At 37.2% G+C, this 25,216-nt stretch overlaps 1 pseudogene; it reads right to left on the reverse strand.

Annotated features, from left to right (window-relative positions):
• Nucleotides 1-2,900: 2,900 nt before the first annotated feature.
• Nucleotides 2,901-25,216, reverse strand: part of LOC149142212 (mitochondrial outer membrane protein porin of 36 kDa pseudogene) — a 30,560-nt pseudogene continuing 8,244 nt past the window's right edge.

Here is a 25,216-nt window from a genome sequence, read left to right on the forward strand (position 1 = left end):
TCCCAATTAGACATCACACCGTTTAGGATAGGAGCCCCATCTAGTATGTAGCCTCAGTTTCCATCATGTTGGTTTCTCTCCTTACTGTCAAATGAGGAGATGTAAAGCAAGAACAAGGATGAAATTCCCAGACAATGGGGATAAGGTCAACCCAAGATTGACAAACTACAGAACAATATACAAGAAGCAACAACAACAAATATGTTATGAGAAGGATCAGTGAGCTAAAACCATCTTAGACATACATGAACAAGAACATGTTAGAGGTTAATTGCAAATCAATTCACAATAAATTACTAGCATGGTGTTAAATAAGTAAGCACATATTCAAAGCAGACATGAAATCCATAAGCTAAGAATGAGATCATTAACATATTCCCACATGAAAACACACGTACAAACATGATGGAAATACAAGAAATCTAGTACAACCATCATAAGGGTGCATAAGGATCCATATTGAAAGCACATAACTTCTTATTAATGTTGTGGAAAGTACGAGTACAAGTATTGCAAACCATCAAAGCCCAACAATGGAACATGGGTTGCTCATACCATTATCTAATGCGAAACCCTAGCCTCACCACAGCTCATCCTACTAACTACCGAGAGCTTAGTACCTCTATCTCTTCAAGTAAAGATCAACTCTCTAATGCTCATCCTAGCTTAAGTGTTAAACTTCCCCTCAAATGAAGCATGAGGATTTATTTATAGAGGTGTGGAGGGTGACCTTTCATCTGCCCTCACGACTCTTGACCTTCCTCACGTTTCTCTAATGTCAAATGGCTATTACATGCCTAATTTATCTTTACATTATTGTTGACATTATGATAAGAAACATTTACACCATGTGAGGAAGAATTATGAGGAGAATAGAAATGATTTTTGGAAACCCTAGAATTCTTGTTTCCATTGTTGTAATGATGTGGTGACTTGCACGAGCTGATGAACAAGGTGGCAATGCTCATTTATTGTGTTAGATGTTAATACAATGCCTTAGGCACATGGAGCTAGTTTATCTGTTTGTTGAAACCCTAGTTGCACAACCTCTATAGGAAACCCTAACTTCCTTCACTTAGGTCAACACTCTCATTCCCTCTCTTCTACCTGCAAGAAAATTACAGTGGTTACACAAATTTGCATTCAAAGAATAAAGTTATAAACATGACAAATTGATTGAAATAAAAATACTAATTTTGACACTTGTAGAGTCCCTTTCCACATCATAATATGGCCTATGCAGCATCACTCTGAGCTTCCCAACCATGTTTTAAAAGAGGCTCATAACTAATGTTGATTGTGCCTTTTTCCTGTTGTCCCTTTGACATTTTCCTTTTTGCTTGCTTGCCTTTTGATTCAACGACTTGGAAAGTGCAACTTTCTATTTCTCATTGTTATCCAAATCCATTATAGGTTTCATCATCCTCATTTCTTTCATCTTAATATACACATATTTTCATGAAATTGGGTGGAAATTTCTTTGTTATCAGGCTATCTTGGAAGTTTTGGCATAGTAATTAGGTATAATATGGTTGATTCCCTCTAGAGTTTAGGCATATAAAGCAAATCATAATGATGAAATGAAATATGAGCTTAGGAAGATACTCTCTGATGTCAATTTTTAAAGCTTTATTTCACCCAACTGTTTCATCTTTATAAGATAAAAGGTGATGACTATTCCAGCTGAACAATAGCTTACTAGTGTCCCATGTAGTGATCTTCCATATGTGATTCATTGATCTTATATTTCTTTGATTTCCCTTTACTTATGTAACCTGCCACATATTTTACCTTTTCGACCAAGTTCAATGCTCGCATCTAGCACTAAATAAGGGTAAAACAGGCATATGAATATTATAACTTTGAAACTAAACATATTCATCATTTCTTTCTCCATCTTATATATAAGACAACCAACCATAAATTTCTTCACAAATTCCCTCACATTTCAACTGATTTTGTGCGATAATTCCCCCTGTCTATGTCTAGCCAGACCAATTGACCACTTTAATAAATTTGTAAGAAGTTAAGTTGATCATGGGTATTGCGATCCTGAATGTTGTGTGCACACAATAATTGCTCTAACATCTTGAACTCTATTTTTAGCGTTGAGAACCAAATAATTCACACCGCACTTTGATGTGGTGATGTTTTAAAGGGTCTTCAGAGTCACATGCCAACAATCAATCCAAACTCTTCAAATCAATATTCTTTGTGGTAAGACTTACTAGAGGGCATCTCAAGTCTAGGCATTGTTTCCTTTCGCATGCCTAGCCACAATCTAAAATATAGTATTGTTAATAAATAATTGTGTGACTTATGACTTCATAATAGTCTCACTAGAGAGTCACATTTCCAATCGCATATTGATATAATAGTATCATTGTCAATTGGAAATGTGATTTATCAATTACAAGATATAAGCCTTATCAATTACTATAAAGTCGCATCAATCCATGTGAACTTCTTTTGAATTTCACAGTCTGAAAGGAACCCTCCACCATTAGACATAGATCTTTGTTAACTGCAAATCACACTCTAAGGGTCGCACTTTGTAATGACAATGCCATTGATAACTATAAGTGCGAACTATGATAGAATTCTCCTTAAGTTGCATTAGAACAAGTCGCATCGCAAAGTTACAGGGAAAGAAGAGGGTTGTGAAAGTGATATGTGACCTCAACTTGGTCACATCTCATGGTTACAATGAAAGTCACAAAAACAAAACAAAAAACAAATGTTACTGTGAACTAAGGATTTGACTTGTGGCTTGAATGGGTTTAATACCAAGGATCAGTAGTTTTACTGCGTATCAGAAGTGCTACTTGTTCAAATTCACTCAAGTTCACAGATTTAATTTCCTCTAGCAACCCCTTTCATTTCTTTTCATTTAGATCATCTCAAGGCTTTAATGCTAATGACAAACCACTTTTGGCACTCTTATCAAGAGCCTTGGGGTCAAATTCTCTAGAAATTGTTACTAGTGATTTAGGCCTATGCTCGTGCTGGATAAGTGCACCAAGTTTCCCACGATTGTCAACTTGTGATTTCATTGTGGTAAGATGATCAATAACATGAAAAATCTCAATTGTATAATTGTTCTCATTTTTCGAAAACTTGTGGGTGAATTCAACCATTACCGCTGTCTTTGAAATAGGATTCACTATATGTGGATAAGAGGCCTTCATAGTGTCCCTCTTATCAGCTAAGATCACAGTTGTAGTGTACTGAGGCTTTGAAACACCAATGCATGCATTGTATTTTGAAAATGTGTTTGACGCAGTGTCAAAGGCCATCTCATCACCAACTAAAATTTTATCATTACCAAGCGCACTAGAGACCTCGACAATGGGAATAGGTGTCAAATAAATGCATGATCATGAAAGTACTATAAGTCCACTTTATCAAACTTCCGATTTGGTATTTTGAAGCTAAATATAGTCTTTGCATGTGGAATGGGTTGATCAAGAGAGATTGTTATTAAGATGTTAGAATTCATATTAATTTTAAATCCACGATTGCGTTTTGATACTTGTGTGTTGTGTGTTGAGATCTTCAGAAAATAGTTCCCCTTTCTTTACATTAGTCGATGTAAATTCCAATCTAGTCTCGTTGAAATGTAGAGCAAACAATTTCCCCTTTCTTAATGTGACTATTATGTAGTGCTTGATACCCGAATCTATCCTTTTTGGTTTTAGACCGAATGTGGGTGAGGGACACTTGGCATAAGAATATTGACCGCAATGTAAGGAAGGTGTTATAGAGAGGTCACAATTTGGGAAAGCAATGTGTTGATGGTGCTGGAAATCTGTGAACCAAGGGGGTCTCCCCGATGAGAAGTCCTAATTAGACTTCACATTGTTTAGAGTGTTAATTTTTCCTAGGGCTATATTGTTCTTTGCTTTAGATAGTTGCATTTCATCATTTACACATTTAATTAACCCATCAACATTATAACATCATCACATCATATGCAATTATGTAGAAAGAATAATATTATCAACAATGTAGTAGAGCATAAAGGAATAATAGAAGAAAAATATTCACACATAGAGACACCAGGATTGGTCGGAGACCGGGGAAAATCCCCACAAGGGGAAAGCTCTTTCAAATTATTCTTCTTATTAGATTATCATAAAATGCTCAGCAAAGAAAGAGTACAACAATCCATTTCTTCATTCATACGACTATCCAACAAAACTAACAAAACCATAATCTAGAGATGAACCCAACAATAATACTAGTCAAAAGCATGATTCAAAAGCGTGCAGTCAATTGTCAACATCTGCGGTCAACTGACGAAATCTGTGATCAACTGTCAAAATGAAACCCTAGGTCCTAACCGCACGGAGAGAGAGATATGCATGCAACTGGAACTTTTTGGCAGCATGTAGAGGCTTGCATGTGTGCAGTTGTAGCCAGAATTTTCTTGTGGAAACCCTGCAACTACGAACCAAAAACCCTAATCACACATGTGAGCTTCGGACCCTACAATTTCAAAATTGAGTGAACCAACTTCAGACCTGTGTGAGCCAAAACCAAGGAAGAGAAAAGAAGAATGCTTGATCATTGTCTCCAAATCAGGGTCACTTGACTTGTATTTATAGCCATCCAAGGGTGTCCAATTTCTCTTTTTGGCTTACCTTTCCTTTTGTCCACATGTGGATTTTCATATTAGAAATATGTTTTTTCCTTAACCAAATTAAATTCTTCCAAGGGTTAGAAGGGGTCTTCATTGATGAGGAAGATTGTCTAATGTAGGGAATTTGTCCCTGAGCTTCCATATTAACACTCTCTCTCAGCTAGGGATAAATTTCTGTATTCAAGCTTCTATGATCCATAATGAATTAAACAAAGTCTTTCAGTAGAAATCACATGAGAAAATTTTTTGGCCGACGCGTTTCGAACCAAAAACTATGGCATCATTAGGACCAGATGAAGACGCAAACCATGGCAAAGGCTTAAATAGATAGCAATATAGAGACATAATTTCAAGTAATGACTATATTTGAACAATAATGTTTAAATTATAATATTAATTTATTACTATATTAAAAACAAATATTATTAAGTAACGGCTATATTAGACGGCTAGTTTTTGAAAATTAATATTTAAATAAATCTATTAAAACCAATTATTACTAGTTCTTGAAAAATAATATTTAAATGATAATATTAGTTTATTAATTTACTAAAATATTAATATGTAATGGCTATATTAAACGACTAGTTTTTGAAAAAATATTTAAATATTGACATTATTTCATTAATTTATTAAAAATATTAATAGGTAACGGCTATATTAAACGGCTAGTTTTTGAAAAATAATATTTAAATTAATTTATTAAAACAAAAAATTACTAGTTCTTGAAAAATAAAATTTAAATAATAATATTATTTCATTAATTTATTAAAAATATTAATAAGTAACAGCTATATTAAACGACTAGTTTTTGAATAATAATATTTAAATTAATTTATTAAAACCAAATATTACTAGTTTTTGAAAAATAATATTTAAATTGTGATATTAGTTTATTAATTTATTAAAAACAAATATTAATAAATAACCGCTATATTAAACAACTAGTTTTTAAAATAAATAAATAAATAATCAAAGTCAAACTTTAAACGAGGGGAGTCAAAAATTATAAAAACGAGTGAAGACCCTAATCGAGACAAGATCATTTGATAAATAAAATACCTAATGGAAATAAAATAAATAAAATTAAAAATAATTAATGAAAAAATAAATAAAATAAAAATAAGAATAAATAAATAAGAACAGAAACATATATATATATATATATATATATATATATATATATATATATATATATATATATCCAGAGAAAAATAATCAATAAATAAAACAGGGTCAACAATAAAATATGGGGCTCAAGCCCATTAAACAAATAACAAAAATACTAAAAGGAGTTAAGAACGAATAGGATGATAAAATACATAAAAAACACAAAGGATCGAGAAAATAAACTCTAATGAAGAATAAATCAACAATAAATACTATAAAAAGGATGTCGATACTTACATAGATTAAAAAAAAAACAAAAAACAAAAACAAAAACAAAAAAAATGTCATAAATTACTGACTGAAACATATGTCCCATGACAAGGGTCACAACATCATCAAATTTCATGTTTTTCTCATCCATGCTCATATATGATCATCCCTGCTAATATCTTTGCTTATCTTTGCTCATATTTGCTCATCCATACTTATATCTCTACTTGTCTTGTACTCATATGATGAACACTGTCAAATATAAAAGAAAAATAATTTGACATCAGAGGGGAGCTTAAGCTACCACCCTAAATTCATATCAACAACATTGAATAGCTTATCTCAATCTGGAACAACATAAGGGAGCCTTTCTCAATCTAGAGCCACATCAGGGAGCACATCTCAACCTAGAATATATTGAAAATGAGGAAGGTCCTATTTGATACTCTCACGTCATGTATGTGACAGTGGAGAAGGTCCTGGGACACTCTCACCTCATGTCTATGACAGTGGGGAAGGTCATATGGGACACTCTCACCCCAAGTCATCTCATAGGGGAGCATATGTCTTCCACCTTATGTTGAGCAATAGGTGAGATACAATATCTCATCCATTCTATTCCCTACTGATATTCCCAACAATGACCCTCAAGATTCATGTGGTAGAACACCTGCATCACAATCGATCTTGGGTGAGATACTTGACTTACCAAAGGTAAGGATACCACACCCCCCAACCTCCTCAACTTATTGGCCATATGGGGAGGGACAATCCCAACAAGCCCGCTTATGGGTATGATTCCAACTGGGGTGTACTCTGCTAGACCAAGATATGAGAGCATATGTCTCCCACCCTATGGGTGATAGATAGGGGTGACACCTTATTGTCCAGAGATCACTCAACCCTAGGAGCCATTAGTGCTCTATTCCCTCCTTGGGAAGCTCAACCAGGGGAGAAGATCTATGTTCAGTGTTCTTGATCAGTCTAGACCCTTGCCCAGGAGGGTCACATCCATCAATCCATGATGCTCTTTGTTGATAAAAAACATATCAATATGCTCATGTCCGATATTGGCTCAAAAATTTCTCTGAAGAGTTCGATCATACTACTTTATGCAGTTCTTTCAAGCATCGGTCCTATGTTTTCCTGTTCATACAAAGCATCAAATCAAATATCATGTTAGAACAAATACATTTCATAAAACAATACCTTATTCATTTTTCTCTTTCTCATGGAGGTAGCAGCCATAAGCCTAAGCTTGTCTCATATAGAAACATTGTCTCAATCTATGAAGATATCTCTATCTCAGTTATATATATACAAGATTCTTTTCTAATCAAGTCCAACTCTTGATGTCGCAATATATCACTACTATATCCAGAACCTGCTCAAACAACTCTTCAAAGAGTTTCCTTAACTAATATGTCTCACATATAGCCATCCTAGCAACAATGTACTCAACCTTGAGCGTGCTTAAAGCTACATAATTCTATTTCTTGCTCATCCAAGATGTCATGGTCGATCCAAAACTAAAGTAACACTACCAATAATGTGTCTAGCCTAGTCAGAATCAATGCATCCATGCAATTTTACATCTCCTATAGTATAAGATTGATCGTCTCATGCAAAATATTTCAAAATGTGCCTGGAAACAACCCAATTTGTATGAAGTGTCTTAGACATGAATTGACACAAGGTCTTTACTAAAAATAATATATCCAGATGGGTGTTCATGAGGCACATGAATATCTCAATCAACTATCGGTACTCAAAGGAGTCTGCCAAGTTAGGCCCAACAAAATTTCTACATAATTCAATTCCATCGGGGTGTCCAAAGATTTTCATTTAGTCTTTCCCAATCTTTTGATCTAGGTGGATATTGGTGGCCACCCACCTATTCCACTTGGACCCCCACCATTGTTTCTTTTAATTTTCCAGTTTCCTTAATTGTAGCACAATTTACTATTTTTGGTAGTTTCTCGGGTCCTGAACTTCCGGAGCCGTTTTGAGGCCCTAAACGGCGTTTTATGGGAAAATCACCATTGGAAAATATATAATTTCAACTTAGTATTCATTGTTAGTAGTTTTAATCCTCAGATAGATCTTTATAACGAGGTATTATATGCATAAAACAAAGATCATATGCCAAAGTTACGACCCCGGGAAGTTGATGTACCAATTTATCCCAACGGGGCCCATAGTTTGGCGTTTCATCTCCTAAGGTTAGGTTTCTAGATATTTGGGGTTTTCCATTGCTTCTCATTAATAAATAGGCCCTAAAGCCTCATTGTAACAGTTCAAAGGCATGTAGCCACCACATCTCTTCTCAGAGATAAGCTACCATCGCTTGAGCTAATCTTATTTCCATTCTGTTTGTAAGCATATCTCAGTATTTGATATTAATAAAATGAAGTGTTATTTAGGTTGCATATTTGTATTTATGGTTATATCTGCAATTTGTTGCGTTCATATTTAAATTCGAATCAGTGGTATCAGAGGGGGCTGCTCTTTCTCTGTTTTTCTTTGCATGTACGTAACAAGATCGGTATATAAGGAGTTAGGGCTTGAACTGGTAAAACCTTTGTAAGACCAACCTCGCAAATCCTGACGACCTCCCATGGGGGAAGAAAAGAAAGACGAGGGAGCAGGAGATCTTATCAAAATATTGCTCAAGGAGGCACTTGAGAAATAAAGGAACACGATGATAGATAACTTCGCGCAGATCCTTCAACGATTGCCCACCGGCAGCCCATCCACATCTAGCAACCACTCTGGAGGCGCCACTCCTTTTAAGGTACAAGTAAACTTTGACATTCTCATATTTGAGGGCCAAATAGATGAAAATGTCGTAGATAAATGGTTAAATTTGCTAGAAGGATATCTTTTGTTCATGATTTTTCCGGTCGGGAAAATATTACTTTTTCTCTTCTCAAAGCCACCCCCCCCCTCAAGGACTGGTGGTAAACCTTCTGTGAATAGAAGGATGAAAATATGCCCTCACTGTTTTCAGCCGCACCCACTTGGAATCTGTTCCGGGATGTCATCAAGGAGTAGTACTACCCTGTCGGGAGTTATGAGGATAAATACATAATGTGGACCACGCTGCAACAGGGAAGGGACCAACACGTGCCAAAGTTTACCAATGTTTTTCATACCCTTTGCACGAAGTTGGGTATCAAAGATTCTGAGAAGCATTTGCTACTCAAGTACCGCGGCTTCCTACACAGGTACATCCAAGATGAGATGAAGTTCATGGACATCTCCTCGCTCAGCACGACGTACCAATACACTGTTAAGATTGAGCAGAAGATTAAAAAAAAAAAAACACGAGACTTTAGATCTGCGAATCCGATGCAAGGGAAAGGTGACCCCAAACCGCAGAATGAAGGACAATGCCAAGGCAAGGCGTCCCAGGACAACCCGCCAAAGCTGCAAGAAAAGAAAAACATCACGAAGCCGAAGAAGGACATGGGAAAGTGGTGTGAGTTCCATAAGAGCTCCACTCACAACACAAGTGAGTGTTGGGCCAAGCAGTCATTAGTGGTCAAGCTAAAGGCTTCTAAATCAGATGCATGTTCTGAATCTGAGTCAAAACCCAACAAGGAGAATGACAAAGGGAAGAAGATTATCGATGTGGAGCCCAACGTCACTGTTACCACCATGAAGATCCAGAAGGAGGAACCCGAAGATCTAGAGGAGGAGGAGTGCCTCTTCTACTCCTAGATGTGGGTAAAGGGTTCCCTGCTACAATTCATTGTTGACAGCGGGAGCCAAAAGAAACTCATCTCAGTAGAGGTCATGAAGTGACTAGGCTTACCGAACACAGCACACCCACAACCGTACACCATCGAGTGGCTTCACCAAGGACGGGATCTTCGCGTCAGCCATCAGTGTCGCCTTCCATACAACATCAAGCCCTTCACGGAAGAGGTATTATGTGATGTTGCTCCTCTTGATGTTTTTGATGTATTATTAGGCCAACCATACTTGTGGAAGTGACATGTTGTGTATGAGTCAAGGCCTTGCGATGTTATTTTTACCTTGGGAAATAAGTTGTACAGGATACCGGAGGTAGCACCGCCTACTGCCATCTCTTTGGTTACTTCAAAAAAATGCAGTAAGCTCATTTCCAAAACAGAGATATTTATTTTCCTGATGATACACCCTTAGGGAAAGAAGAAGACAGTGGCCATGACCTCCATATAGTTCCCCTTCGCACGACAACAACATATGGACAAGGTCATGGAGGAGTACGAGGACATCTTCACGTCCCCTGCAGGGGTGCCTATACACTGTCAAGTCAAGCAATCCATCGATCTGACCCCAGGTGCGTCGTTGCCTAATGGACCAATATATCGATGCTCTATTATGGAGAATGATGAAATCAATAGGTATATTCAAGAGACGTTGCAGAAAGGTCAAATCCGACCGAGTTCATCACCCTGTGGGAGCCTGATCGTGTTGGTACAGAAGAAGGATGGGAATTGGAGACTTTATATTGATAATCAGACGTTGAACAAGATCACTATTCGGAATAGGTACCCAATCCCACAGATTGATGACCTTCTAGACTAACTCAAGGGGGCCAAATATTTCAGCAAGATCAACTTGAAGTTTGGATATCACCAGGTACCAGTCGAATCCTCTGATCTGTGGAAAACTGCATTCAAAGCAAAGGAGGGCCTTTTCGAATGGCTAGTTATGCCTTTCAGGTTGACGAATGCTCCTTCAACCTCCATGAGGCTGATAGATGACATCTTGTAGCCATTCACTGACTCATTTGTAGTGGTATACTTGGGTGACATCCTGATCTTCTGCCAGAGGTGGGAAGAGTAGCTCCACCAAATTCGATAGGTTCTCCAAACACTACCGCAACACAAGCTATGTGCTAATTTGGAGAAATTCACTTTTGGCATGACCGAGGTTCAGTATCTGGGATACATTATTGATGAACGAGTGGTGCATGTGGATCCAGCCAAGATCCAAGTCATTCGGGATTGGCCAGCCCCAACCATTCTGAGAGAGCTTCATGGCTTTCTGGATCTTGCCAATTTCTACCGTCGGTTCATGTTGGGGTTCTTTCATATCACTCGGACCTTGAGTCAAGTCACCAAGGTAGGAACGAAAGAAAAATTCTTTTGGTCTATATCTGAACAGAAGGTGTTCGTAGAATTGAAACATCGCCTCTTCTTTGCACCAATGCTCACATTACTAGACTTGCAACAACCATTTGAGGTCGAGAAAAATGCCTTTGAATATGCTATTGGGGCAGCCCTTACTCAACAAGGTCATCCAGTGGCATATCACAGTGAGACACTTTCAGACATAGTCCAAAAGTATCCCACTTATGACAAAGAGATGTATTCCATCGTGCAGGCTTGCCGACAATGGAAAATTACATTTTGGGGAAGGAAACGGTCATCCACACAGACCACTAACCTCTGCAGTTCATACAGACGCAAGGAAAGTTATGGAATGATCGCCATCAAAAGTGGTCCATGTACCTGCAACAGTTCCATTTGAATATCAAGTACAAGAAGGACAACACCAATAATGTTGCAGACTACCTCAATCGATCATCGATCATGGTGTTAACCAAATGCTCAACTCTTGTGGGCATGAGACTTTTGATTGGCCACTTCTCTACAAAAGCGAACTAGAATTCGGCCACACATACCAGACGCTCTTGGAGGGTCAACAAGTTCCACATTTTCACCTCTAGGATGCATTGCTATGCCACCTGGAACACCTTTGCGTTCCTTTAAGCAAGCGTGCCAATATGATTTGGGAAGCCCACTACAATCAGGTCGCTGGGCATTTCGGGGTCGAGAAATAGTGGCAGTAATGCATAAGTATTTTTATTGGTTGAACCTTCGACAGGATGTCGAGAAGTACATCATATCCTGCACTGTCTGCGCCATTGCCAAACCGACCATCAAGAAGAAAGGCTTCTATACTTCGTTGCCTACCCCTAGTCGACCTCAGGAATCCATCTCCATGGATTACATGCCGGGCCTTCCTTCTACTAAGCATTACAATGACTATGTTTTTATGTTCGTCGACATATTCTCAAAGATGTCCATTATGGCGTCCTATAAGAAGAATATCACAACAAAAGCGACTACTAAACTCTTCTTTGAACGAGTGTGGATACACTTTGGGATCCCGGAGTATATCATCATATCGGGACAACAGGTTCCTTAGTACATTTTGGTCTAGTCTCTGGCTGATGCTGGAGACCAAGCTCACTAAGTCCACAACTTTCCATCCCAAAACTGATGGCTAAACAGAGGTCGTCAACGGGACGATCGTACAAATCACGTACAACTCAAAGCATCCACGTATATGGGATGAGAGCCTCCCCTATGTCCAGCACAACTATAACCGGGCTCTCCACAACTCAACTGGCCATAACCATTTTCAGGTGGGCTTGGGTTTCCAGCCACTATGTCTCGTTGATGTGGCCATACCATTTGCAGCTACTTAGGCAGATTCAGATCATGTCCAGTCCGAAGCCGACAAGGCAAACAACTTCACTGAGCACATTTACACCTCTGCCAACATGTCCATGACCTTATGGAGAAATCAAATGTCAAGTACACGCAACAGCATGATCAACATCAAGTGCCAGACAAGTTTTAGGTGGGTGACAAATTCTGGTTTCATTTGCATAAGGAACGCCTTACCGGAGGCTATCGGAAACTCAAACCACTCTAATATGGTCCTTACACCATTACCAAGGTTGTGGGAGACAATTCATTTGAGCTCAACATTCCCCCATTCCTTGGTTTGCACCCAACGTTCAATGTGGACTGCCTTCAACCATACTTCCCACCATTGTTGGACACATCAGACATTGCAGAACAACTCACACCTATAGAGTTAAATCTAGAGTGCATGGAACAAGCCACAACTGATCGAATCATGGACACACAGATCAATAACACCCGTTAGCAAAGGATCCAACTATATCAAGTTGTCAAAGCAAGCCAACTCATTCACCAGGGCAAGTGGATCACCAGGGACCAAGCTCAGCAGAAGTTTCCTCATCTCATGGAGGAACTCAACATAATGGGGACCATTGCTTCCTAAGGGGGGAGGAATGATCTAGGTGGATATTGGTGGCCACCCACCTATTCCACTAGGACCTCCACCATTATTTCTTTTAGTTTTACAGTTTCCTTAATTGTAGCACATTTTACTATTTTTCGCAGTTTTTCAGGTCCTGAACTTTCGGAGCCATTTTGAGGCCCTAAATGATGTTTTTTTGGGAAAATCACAAGTGGAATAAGAGTTTTTCAACTTGGTATTCACAGTCAATAGTTTTATTCCTCGAATAGATCTTTCTAAGGAGGTACCATTTGTGTTAAACGAAGATCGTACGCCAAAGTTACGACCCCGGGAAGTTGATGTACCAATTTACCCCAATGAAGCCCATAGTTTGGCGTTTCATCTCCTAGGGTTATGTTTTTGGATGTTTGGGGTTTTCCACTGCTTCTCAATAATAAATATTAAATAGGCCCTCAAGCCTCATTGTAACACAATTCAGAGGCATGTAGCCGCCAAATATATTCTCATAGATAAGCTACCATTGCCCGATCTAGTCTTATTTCCATTATGTTTGTAAGCATATCTCAGTATTTGATATTAATGAAATGAAGTGTTATTTCTCTTGCATCTTTGTATTTATGGTTATATTTGTAATTTTTTGCATTCCTATTTAAATTCAGATTATCTTTCCACTAGCTTCATGTCATATTTTATTTTTCCAAACTTCTAATCCTAGAAAGTAATGCATCATGCCAAGGTCCTTCATCTCGAACTCTGAGGCCAACTCCCTCTTATCTGATCATCAAAGGCTCATTACCTATCAAGAATATATTGTTAACATATAAAACTAAAATCAAAGGAATACCTTGGACTACTTTGAAGTTAAGGTTCAGATTAGCACGAATTCTAATCTTCTCTAGGTAGTTGTCAATGTGGACATACCAGACTTGGGGAGCTTGCTTCAAGTTATACAATGCTTTTTGCAACCATAACACTGACCAAACCAATATACCAAGGTTAAAACAAGTCAATACTATGCAATCAAATCAACCAAGTCTTTTTATCAAGCCTTAAATTCCAAACCAAAACTAATATCAAAACCATGAAAGTTTCTGCCAATATCATTGTTAAACTTTTCAATCGAAGTCCTCAAGTAGTAGGTTACAACCTTGTCTATTGTCATGATAACAATTGTCATTTACCAATCAATATCAAGCCAAAAATTCATCAAACCAACCACATGATCATAGTATGAATCATTTCTATCACTAAACATAAGTACATACATCAAGGATAAGTCATATAAGTTTCTACCATCCATTCATTGTGAGATTTCAGCAATAGCTAGAAAAAAATCACTGCATACTAAGGTGCAATCCTTTATTGTCATACTAGCTTCAATGATCAAATCAATACAACTAACATAATGATATGCATGCTATATATCCCTGCAAACACAAGATGAGTTATGACATTTACATTCTTTGCAACATAAAGATGTTTTCAATAAGACAATAGTCAATTATAAAATCCTCCTCAAAATTCTATTAGCGACGATAATTTAGATTTTATCCCTACAAAATAAGTAAGAGTAGATTCCAAAAGGTAGGTCACTTCACATTTTCTAGAGAGATCAACCTTCATTCTGATCCCTTCAACAAAGCATACTGTAGATATTACTATTCATTTTCTATCCATAGAACTTTCTATCATGTGCTTCATGATTGTCGGTCTGTCATACTCCTGGTGCGCTCCTAGTTTCATGCATAATATTTTAGTTTTTGTATCCTACAAGCTCAGCTGCACCCATGGGCCTTCTTCCGTGCAACTAGGAGGCATGTAGTTGTACCCGTAAGCCTTTCTCCCAATGGCTGGGGCTTGAAATGGGAGAAACCCTCTCAGCTCATATTTGAACTTGTCAAAACAAACAACATTAGATGATAAACTATATATGTCCAGAAACCCTTCTCCAACAATCAAGGGTCTTCTATTTATTTACTACAAATAATAATGGGTGTTGGGGTCTCATGGAGTTTGACCCTCTAAATTCAAAGCCTCTTCAGTCATCATTCAAGACATCAACCAGTCTATCATAACACTGCCATGCATTAACACAACTATCAGATCACAGATTCACAACTATATAAGGTTTTTAAACATATATGAATTGTTATGCGGAATTTACAATTGTGGACAAAAGTAATTTCCATAGACCTAGTGGATTGGTCTAGAACAACATAAGGAAAATAATATAGATTTTTCCTTAGAGAAGTTAGAGAATGGGAAAGTGGCCTACCTTGAATCTATAGCAAGCTTTTCTTTCCTCCTCGCTTGTAAACTCCAATTGTAGCTCCAAGTGTTATAATTAGAACCTGCACAAATGAATAAAACAAACAGAGGATCCACAACAACCAAGTAGCATAGTCTAACATCCATATTCAATGAATCAACGAGGCATTGAAATACATGAATGTAAATGTAACATGACACATATAAGAAAACACGATACTCTTTGTATTAATAGAAATAGGAGAGAGTTTACAACCAAGAATAGTATTTGATCTTGCATATATCTCCCCAAGTTGACTTGTCCTTCCTTGTCACAAAGCACACCTCAATATCACCCTAATGTATGAAGATGATTACTCCTTTAGGTTCAAGGCAACAACATAAGGGAACAATCAATCTCTAAAAGCCAACCTTGCTGTTATGGATGGCAGTAAATTTATAGCAGAGGGATGGAAGTCTAGGATTTACCATAATGAGCTTGAGATCCACTTATGAATGGAGGATGAGCTCAAGGGATAAGAGGTGAAGTATCCAAGGTAGGATAAGATAGGAATTGAGCTTCTTATCCATGGTAAATGGTTAAAATAACCCTTGGAATCTTCTGGAAGAGGAAGCTTCATAATTCTTTTTATTTTCTCGAATTTCTATAATTAGCATACCCTTAGTAAGGAGCAATTAATACTAACCAATGTTGGTGTAGAAGGGAGAAACCAACGCTGAACGCAAGTGGCTAAAGGGGCAAGGTGCGTTGGGGCTAAAAACATTGATTTTGAGCAGTTAATCCTAGAAACTCAGACTTTTTGGAAAGTTCATGCTTAGGGCTTTGTGTAGGTATGATGACAACATGTTCACAGATATTGATTGATCTAGCTTGTAGTTCTATTTACCAGATGTGACAAAATGGCCTATAACATGCATAGTCATTATAAATCGCCATTTGTTTCTTTATGATCACAAATGAATGTATCAACAAATATTCATCAAAGGTTAGTGTCACATAAGTGTTTCTTCATACTTCAAGGATCATAATCACAATATCACATTGCTTCAACCATCAAGCCAGGGCATGCAATTTTACCACATTGTTAACTTTACTAATCTTATCAAAACCTAACCAAGATCAATAAGAAGATAGTGAGTAGAAATATTATTGTCACACTTTTATCATCATGGTTACCATGCTTATTACAAGCATTAACAATATTATCAAGTTAACATATAGCAAAATCAAAGTTTTTATCTTTCTTTATAAAATCAAGAAATCAACCATGTCTAATAAAATCAAATATACTTGCCAAATGTCAAGAGCACCAATATATCACATGTGCCAGAAATCAAACTTACTTCAACATGCATGCATGAGTCGTTTATGAAGGTGATATTCTCGACACACCTTAGGGCTTAACTTGTCATCCTATCTTGCAGAAACTATATACTACACATACCTTGTAGTATTCATATACCTTTGCAACTTGTAACACTTATTTTTCATTGGCAGTTGTAGTATTTGCATATTGTAATTTTTAGATGCTACTTTGAAAAAATTCAAAAATTTCCCTTAGGTACTGCTTTCCTTTTCTAGCACTAACTCTTCACTTCCTGCACTAGCTCTCTTTTCCTGCAACTTCGTTGATCCTCAAGAAGGATATACTTATCACATATCATCTGGAGGTTAGAAGTGTTCAAATACTCAAATATTCCAAAAGCAATAATCAAGTAAATAAATCTAAACAAGAATAATGTCACAAAGAAATAACATAAAATCTAAAAGGTACTTATCTTTAATGATAGGTGATCATCTCCCTCTTGAACCAGCCTTCAAGACTTAATACTTTCCATTATCCATGAAACAACGTTAACTTCCAATATTTCAACCAACTTCATCAGCAACCGGGCCTAATTGAGACTAGCTCATCTAGGGTTACACTGAATTTGTCACAAGTGTTATAACATCTCACTCATCATTCTAGGGTTTTAAGCCTTTACATAACTCAAACCTTTTTCATATTCCAAGGTTCTTCCAAACCCTAACCTCATGTAATCCACCAAACCCTAATAACCAGATTTCCTAGGTTTTCCTTCAAACCCTAACATTCATAGGTGTCTTCGCAGGGGAGATCTCAATTATTTTTCTTCAACCTGGCTTTGATACCATGTTAATTTGTCTTAGGGCTATATTTTTCTTTTCTTTAGATAATTGCATTTCATCATTTACACATTTAATTCACCCCACAAAATTATAACATCATTACATCATATTCAATTATGTAGAAAGAACAATATTATAAACAATGCAACAAAACATAAAGGAACAATAAAAGAAAGGCATCCACACATAGAGACAACATGATTGGTCAGAGACCAAGGAAAACCCTTTCAAATATGTATTCTTATTATATTGTCATAAAATGTTCAACAAAGAGAGAGTACATTTTCCATAAAATGTTCAACAAAGAGAGAGTAAAATAATACATTTCTTCATTCACAAGGCTATCCAACAAAACTAACCAAATCATAACCCAAAGATGGACCAACCAATAATACTAGTCAAAAATCATGATTCAGAAGTCTATGGTTAACTGTCAATATTTGTGGTCAGCTGATGAAATTTGCGATCAACTTTCAAAATGAAACCCTAGGTACCAATCATAGAGAGAGAGAGAGATACGTGCGGTTGGAACTTTTTAGCCACATGCAGAGGCTTGTGTGTGTCCGGTTGCAACCAAAATTTTACTGTGACAACCCTACGACTAAGAACCAAAAACCCTAATCACACGTGCGAGCTCCAGACCTAAGTGAACCAACTTCAGAGCTGCGTGAGCTGTAATACAAGGAAGAGAAAAGAATAATTCTTGATCTTTATCTCTAAATGAGAGTCACTTGACTTGTATTTATAGCCATCCAAGGGTGTCAAATTTCTCTTTTGGGTCGACCTGTCCTTTTGTCCACATGTGGGTTTTCATGTGAAAAATATATTTTTTCCTTAACCAAAATAAATTCTTTGAAGGGTGAGAAGGGGTATTCCTTGATGAGGAATATTTTCTAATGGAGGGAATTTGTCCCTGAGCTACCAAATTAACATAGAGTAGGAGCCCCATCAGTAGTATCATCCTAACCACCATAACTCTAAGGTTTTCCTTGGCTGCGATGAATAACATAAGAGAGTGTGAACATAGCCTTTGAAATCAACAAGTAAGTTGACATTGTGAAACAACAATTGCAATGTGTAAATGGAGGCTTTAACGAGAGGGAAGTAAATGTGAGTCTCTATAAGGAAAGTAATAGTACTATTCTAAGAGAGGAACATGTGAGAAAGGAGATATTCATTAATTATCTAATGAAATAGTTCACATAGACACAATGATCATTAAAGCAAATAAAACACACATTCAACAAGATAAGCACCAAAGCCAATGAAGTAGTTCAATTTATTTAGTACATATGAACATAACATATACCGCTAACATTGAAAGAATAGTCTTACAATATTCACGATACATGCAAGAAAATGTGTTGGATCAGCGAGCTTATGACAATTAAGTGAAAGATCCAAGCACACGGTTACAATGGTGAGACACTAGCTCTGGTAGTAGAACATTAAGTCACTTATTTCTTCTCTAAGGAATGATGTTCTCTCTTATGCCAAGCTACTAAATCCAAGGGTAGCTCTCCAAAGTCTAAGCCTCCAAAAGCCCTTTGTTTGATTTATGAGTGTGTATTTATAACAAGAGTAGTGGTCTTTCATATCTCCATGAATCTTGAGCGGAGCTCATGACTCTCTGACTTCCTAAGTGACCTTTAAACTTCTTTTGACTCTTTGGTCCACATGTGAATTTTCATATTCCACATGTGACTCTTGGACTTCCACAGATTTACATTTTTTCATTTTCTTTAAAATACATAATTACATTCCACATGATGTGGCAAGACCCATTCACACGTATGCGTTGTGATGATACTTGTACAAGCCATCACTTGGCAATGATGACATGGAACTTCATGACGATGTGGCAATGACAAGCTTCTCTCCTTGTTGCTATATCTTACATTCTTGATGATAGATCTAATCTATACTTCATCTTCACCCTCCGAAGGGTCTTGGATCAGTGTTGGAACCTTCTAAGTTATCATGAAATATCATCTTTTTGTCATAGTCTAGGATCTCTTCATGTCTTCATGATGGTTCTTCTTTGTGCTTCCTTTTTGCAAGTGCTTATATGTTTCTTCTCCTTGAAATCTTCCTTGAGCATCAAATTTCCATATTGAAGCGGTACACCTTCCAATGAATTTCACTCATGACAAAGCAAGATCAGTCTAGAAATCATCTATTCTATCCCTACTTTTCTCATGGGAGAAGCTAATTGTGGAGACCCTGTGCAAAGATTGAGGATGAAAGGCTTACTGGGAATTGAGTAGTTGACCTCACTAATGGTTGTAGGATAGCCTCACTACTCACTAGAAATGTGCAATGTGCTATAAGGAGGGGCTCTTTAGGGTCCAACACAGTGAGCAAGTGCAAGAGACAAGGTTGATGAGCCTACTTACTGGAACTACACAATGCATAGTGCTCAAGGGAGAAAGAGTAAATGACTGCGTAGGTGAGCTTCACAGTGACTGAGGGAATGTCTCACTATGTACTATAAGTACACAATGCATAGAGGAGGAAACGTAGGACAAGATGATTGTGTAGTGGGGGATTTCTGTTAGGAGAGGAGTAGGACTAGGAACTAAAACTGCACAATGCACAATGCTTGAGGGGAAGGTTCCTATGCTAGCACAATCCACTAGAAATGCTCACTACACAAAAAGATGCTCACTCGAAGCGAATATTGTGCAGTTGGTTGAGGCAAGCAACAAAAAGTCAAGTCATTTTTCTAGGAGGATTCTCACTGCATTGTGAAGGAAGAAGGACCTTTGGATTGTGCAATTTGATTTTGAAAATGGGTGAAGGAGATACTTGTTCTAAAGTAGAATTGCTACATGCACTATGCATGCCATAACTGATCAAGTCTCAGTGCAGTGAGCCAATACAAGCAACAAGGGTTATTGACCACGCCTTAAATGTGCAAAATGTGCAAATGATAGGAGCTAACCTTGAGAAAGATCTGTGCCCAAGTCCAGAAGGCTAAGGTTTTATCAATGAGGCTCAAGAATAAGTAGTTCTCATCACTTGGGAATGGGTTAAAACCTTCAAAACTTGCATTGGGCAGGAGGACCAAGAAGAACTCCAAAATGGGTAAGTGTGGGATTAGTAGAGTAAGAGAGGAAAGAGACATATGAACGAGTCCAAAACACAGATCAAACACATGAATGCCATAAATATAATCCAAGAGAATGCACAGGACTCACAGTCAACAATCACACCTTGAAACGATAGTAAAGTGACACTTTTTGTTAAGTGCGACAGTTAAACGTCACAATGCAACACTTAGAATACAAGTTGCAACATGAGTGTCGACTGTGACCAAAAGTGCGCTAAGTTGTGGGAATGTATATAGCATATATTATTATGATATATATGACCATATAATGTGGAAGAGTGTTCTAGATCTACCTTTACTGATGCACAAAGGTGTGACACATGCAAGAGTGAAAACAATCAAAAGCGACACTTGTAAAATCTAAAGAAAGTGAAAGAGACACATATTAAAGCAAAGAAAACACAAAAATGATAGTTGCAGAAGTGAAAGAAACACTTACGAAAACAAAGGTGTGCAATTTTTCCAATAAAGACAACTAACGCTGCAACTTATATTTAAACCTGGAGATGTACCTGGAGCGCTTATATACAATTGATATAGTGATTATACTCAACACATTGCATCATGAGCCTTATCCAGCTGCACTATAAAACGTGTCGAGTGTATGGTAGAGGACACTCACACATGGCATTATTATTAATGGACAACACGATGTTGAAATGGTACTCAATGATATTTCGACTAATCTTTCAATGCGGCCCTCAAAACATTGTATATGCATAATGTTGTTGAGGCTTAATTCCTTCAACGTGTTTAGCACATGTCTAAAGCACTTTCAACACATCGTTCCAATGATGATCTCATTATCTTCTCATTTCACATTAATGTGATTTTCTTCCAATGTGTCTTTTAAAATAAGGCTTTAAATATCGTTTCGTCACATGTTTAATATATCACTCTCAATGTGAGCTTGTATTATTCCTTAAACTTCTTGTGGTATGATGCTACCTCTATTAGTGTTGTCGTATCACATGTTTTGTTTTGCAAAATGGTCCCAACACCTTAATGTAGCATATATATGTCAAGGGAATAGGTCATTTGAATTGCGGAAACGCTAATTACATATGGTGTCAATCATTGTTTGTTATACATGCATTGACATAATCGTGGAGTCCATACATGCTACTAGAGATGAATATGGCCTTTCCATATTTATATTGCCTTTGTATCATTTCGACATTTCGACTTGCATGGTGTAATTGGGACATCCTCATTGCTTACCCTGTATTCACAATAATGAAATGTGTTAGTAGGGCTATATAATATAAGGTAACAAAATAAAGCATAAAGGTATTAAAAGCACAATAAATGAGAAAGTGTAAAATGTTTGTTGTAACTACAAGAAATGTTTACATAAATCCATGTCTTCATATAAATTGACATTTAAACGATTTGATGGACTTGTTGGTTTCAGGTGACCTAAAGCGAATAGAATGAAGTTGCAATCATTGATACAAGATTTCTTTGCCTTATTACAATGTGTATCATAAAAGGATAAAACTTTGAAGTCACATGGGACTCGTAATGCATCATAAACCCCAATGCATTAATGAGATCCATATCTAGGATAAAACACTAGGAGTGAGTGTTATTGTAAAAGCGTAGGCATCAATAAAGTTTGATAAAAAAATGTCGTTGCAAGGCCTTATTAGTTTGAAGTCATAAGCATAGAACCTGTTAGTCCTTACAATCTCCTAGGCTGAAAAGGAAATCGAGAAGGGTAACCTCAAACCACTTCAGCTTAGTAGCTATCCCTACTGAGCATGAGAGGGATCTCTCTAAGTCTCTTATTAGTGATATGACTTTAAAGCAAATGAATTTTAGGCTAGATATGTGTATTTGTTTGTTTGTTTGTGAAAATTTGGTTTTTAGGATTTGTTGAACTTAGGGTTTGGAGCCACAAATAGGTCTAGGCTGTAGGAGTGCAGGAGAAAATATGAGAAGGAGCTAGGTATCAGAAGCCATGCTGTATTTTGAGTATTGTCAGTGTAGTATAGAGGATATAGTATGGAAGAAACTAATGAGCATAAAAAAACATGATTTCATTAGCTTAGGAAGACATACAAATAACTATGAAAACCAAGTAATAGAGCTTGAAAAACAAGAATTATGTGTATTTTATTGCAGGGCATCCATATAAAGAAGAGATATAATGTAGATAAATATGTTTATACCATTAGAAAACAAAAAGAATGAAGTACAAGCACCATGAACTCACTGGGCTAGAGTTCCTTGAAAATAGCTGCAACATGTCTCTGTATTAGTTGAAAAGATGATTACATGCAAGCTTCCTTCACAAAAAGTTCAACCCTTCTCTTTGAAAGAGAAATGATACATATAGAATCTCCTAGACCACTTACCCACCTTCAGAAGTCGAATTCCTTGGTGGAAGAACTGACTCCAAGATTCTTTCAACCAACAGGTGAGAGTGAGAAGGTGAAACTCAAACACTTCATGGAGAGTTTGTTTAGGAGTTTGCTTCTTTTATGAGGCCTAATAAACATAAAAAACAACCTATGATGTACATTTATTCATGCCTACATCACCTAGCCTTGAAACTAGTGCCATTACATAGAGAATATTGACTTTGACAAAGTAAAACTAGAAACTAGAAATTTTACACAATGAAATTTACAAATTAAAACACAGAAAAGTGCAGAAGCACAACGCCAATTTTGAGATGGTTTTCTGGTGCCTTACAGGGGTCCAAATGCAAAATAGATAGAACGGTCAACTAGCTATTCAAGTCTAGTTTCCAGAACAGTTTTAATTTCTGAATTTGGACCATGGGAAGGCCTTCAAAAATCCATTCTCCCAAGGTCATTCCAGGAGTGCAGCCCCTGTCAAAAAAGGGTCCAGAATGCTAGTGTTTTGCCACTTTTTGGCCCTTTTCTCCAAAACTAGGCCACCTCTGCAAAATCTGAGCAAATGGGCTTTTAGAGGATGGCAAGATATTTCCAAAAATGTAGACTTTTCCTCAAATGGAGGCCTAAGGAAAAATCACAGCGCCTTGAGCAATTGAATTTCTGAACTTGGACCAAAATTTCTCAAAAAACTCAAAATGATCAGAATTTGCTCAAAATTGGAGGGAAGGTGTAAAAACATGTTTTTTATAGCTTCATTGATGCTTCAGCAAGCATATCTAATTTCTCGTCATCCTTTTGGTCTTTTTTGGCGTCCTTGAGCTTATTTTCAAGTTGCTTCACTTTGACATTGGCAATCATGTTTTGAGCTTGATAGTGATGAGCCATGTGTCTGAGCAACTAATTATCCCTGTTTGCCTTCTCAAGGAGATTCTCCAAGTGTTCATTCACCCTATTAAGTCAATATTCATTATCTTGAAGAACTTCTAGGGCAATCCTATCTTCTAGGTCAAGGTCCTTATTCAACAAAATTTGTTCTTGCTCCTCTTGCAAAGCTTTCTTGAGGCCTCTTGTTCTTAATCTTTTCATTTTTCATCTCCCCTTTGATGCTTCAGGCTCACTTAATTCCATGATCTCCTTACCTTTGCCAACTTGCTACAATAACTTGGCTTTTTCCTTTTCTAGGGTCAACTCCTTTGCTTTGAGTTGACTATTTTCCTGTTCAAGGAATGATATAACATATTTTTCCCTTTCTAAATTGATTGCTAGCTCCTTGATTTGGTAGTCCTTGTCCTTGTTTTTCTATCGCATGCTTGAGGTCTGATCCTTAGTCTCTAGATCAAATAGTTCAAACTTATGTTCAACTGTGTCTTTCTCTTTTGATAGTGGTTCCTGCTTTGTTGATGAAGAAGGCTTGGCCCCTTTCTCTCTGTGAGAAGAAAACACAAACCTCCGCCATTTATTATAGACTTTAGTCACCTCAAATTTGGGTAGCTGAGTCTTCTCCACTGTTTTGCTAGATGACCCCACCTCTGTTTGTTGTTTTGGCGCACTAGGAGACTGAGATGCTGCATTTTTCTCATGCCATTTCAAGGCTGCTTCCAAAAAGGCTTCCCAAGCCACACCTTTCTCTATCAGCTGGTGAAGGACAATGGTTTTGATGAGACTATGATGAAACAAGCTTGGGGAGTGCTCTTTGTCCTTTTACTTGTATTTTTTCAGACATTTTGGAAATTCTTCGGAATAGATAATTACACATGTTGAGTGGGTTTTGAGAGGTGAAATGCATCAGGAGGCGAATATGATAGGCATACAACCTGGAGAATCTACCTTCACAAGTGAAGAACCTCACGACATTTTTCATCAAAGGGGCATAGTTCTCCAATAAATATCTGAAAGGCATGAGGTGAGTATGTGTTTCTCTATATGGCGTCTTCAAGAAAGGCTTGTAGTATTCAAGATTCAGGATTATCCCTTTGAACCAATATTCGCCATTGTTCGGTAAACCAGTTGAAATTGAGATGGAGGCCATTGAAAAACTAAACTCAACACCAACAACGACAGTAGTTTCTCCCTTTAATTGAGTTGCCACCCAATCTTTTAGTTGCTCATGAAATCCCACCTTGCTCACCCTTTTGCAAAATTCCAGGCAGTGGACATCCTCAAAACATTGTTTGATGAAAGGATATGAGTTGATTGTATTGCAGTCTGATGGTTCATATTTGAGGATA

This window comes from Pinus tabuliformis, chromosome X, assembly GCF_031772625.1.
Source record: "Pinus tabuliformis cultivar Carrire ecotype Pingquan chromosome X, CPIR1, whole genome shotgun sequence".
NCBI lineage: Eukaryota > Viridiplantae > Streptophyta > Pinopsida > Pinales > Pinaceae > Pinus > Pinus tabuliformis.